The sequence below is a fragment of the Crassostrea angulata genome, unplaced genomic scaffold (genome assembly GCF_025612915.1).
Source record: "Crassostrea angulata isolate pt1a10 unplaced genomic scaffold, ASM2561291v2 HiC_scaffold_263, whole genome shotgun sequence".
In the NCBI taxonomy this organism is placed as follows: domain Eukaryota; kingdom Metazoa; phylum Mollusca; class Bivalvia; order Ostreida; family Ostreidae; genus Magallana; species Magallana angulata.
The window spans coordinates 73,191-74,997 of NW_026441816.1; positions in this window are offsets into that span (position 1 = coordinate 73,191).

The following is a 1,807-nucleotide window of genomic DNA, read 5'->3' on the forward strand; positions in this document are numbered from 1 at the left end:
ACTATGCTGTAATTTTATCAAGGGGGCGGGGGAGGATATGTAACCTCCAACATCATGCACTTCAGTTATTGCTTGCATCATACCTACATATAATGTAATTGCAATTTTTCAATTTAGAAAAAAAGAAATAAAATTTGATTGCACAAATAAATTCAAAAACATTTGAAGAATATATCAAGTGTAAAAACAAAATTTGATTTTGTTGCATAACAATGAAAATGGCAAAAATGTGTCCCTGCCATCTTCGCTAGCCAAGGGTTTTCGGTCCACTTTGCTCCCCATAAACCCTTGGCGGATTTCATTGCGAAAACTCGGTGATGTGGTGGCGCTATCTAGCGAGCAACTTGAGTTGTGCCCCTTGCATATTTACATTTTAATCGAATTAAACAACGGGTTATATACACACCACGGCATTAATACAACTTGAAAACATGTTGACTACCGAATATCGGAAGATAATTAAAGATGCTATTAAATACGAATTAAGTTATAAACTAGGGAAAGCATGGAATGTTTTATTCATAGTGTTTTGTAAGGACCTGTACCAGGAGTGAAAAAGTCGCGATTTATATCAAAGCTTTCATGTCATAAAACTAGGTATCGTTGTCGTAAATATTGTGAACCAAAGAAATTAAATAAAAAAAAATCTCATTGAACCTTTAAAAGCAATAACCATAAGCAGGAACGTATATACTAACGGGATGGGCAGCTTCTACATTCGCCATGTTTACTTCCCATGCTATCACGCGAGCCTTGACAAGTTTGTAGAACTATGTTCAATCCCAGTAAAATATATAGGTTTTTAAAGCGATCTGGTTAGACCATCGTTGGCGAGGCACTGTACTCGAGAACTTGTGTCTCAATTTGTTAAAAGCACCGAATGATTTACCTATGATCACACACGTGTTTTCTTTTAAAGTTTATATTTACAAGCACTGCGATTGGATCAGCCACTCGCAGCTGCAGCCAATCATAAAACGGAGCTCGTCACCGAGTTTTCGCAATGAAATCCGCCAAGGGTTTATGGGGAGCAAAGTGGACCGAAAACCCTTGGCTAGCGAAGATGGTCCCTGCATATTGGTAACCTTTTTACAATAAGAAGTTAAAGTCATCATATATATTGCAAGGGTAAAAAATTGAATGGAATACTGGTATCACTTACACACTATTTAAAATAAATACTGGTTATTTGAATTTTAATACAGAGAAAGAATTCTAAATTACAGAACTTGATTATGCAACCTTAGGAAAATTTTGAAATAACATTTATCTTGATTTGTCTTATACATGTATATAATATATATTGTAGTCATAAACATGATAAAACTAATTTGTTCGAAATTCTAGATATAGAGTTAAGGTTTACAGTCATTTGCATTTGGAATTATGAATCTGTAATAAAATATCTAACGTAAATTACATGTACATAGCTGAACAAAGGTTTCTCTTTCCTGATCACAGCGCATTCACAGTGTCTTTGATTTCCTGAATTTCAATTTCCCTGATAACGTGTTCCAGGTATTCATCATCCTCTTCTTCTGCTATTTCTCTGCTCCCTTGTTTCGAGGAATCCTTGGATTGTGATGTGAGCCTGGAGAAATAGGAAATTATTTGACTTGGCTTTAAACAGTCCTGAGCTGCAAAAATGCGCTCTCCCCTATCGTTTGTCAGTGCTCTCATGTTCAAAGCAACCTCTGCTGGATTAGCCTTCCTCCCAACCTCCGCTCCAGTCTTGAATACCTCGTTTAGATAATCGCGCACGTGCTGTTTGAACCGAACTTGTTTCTTTTCTTTCTTAAAAGCCCAC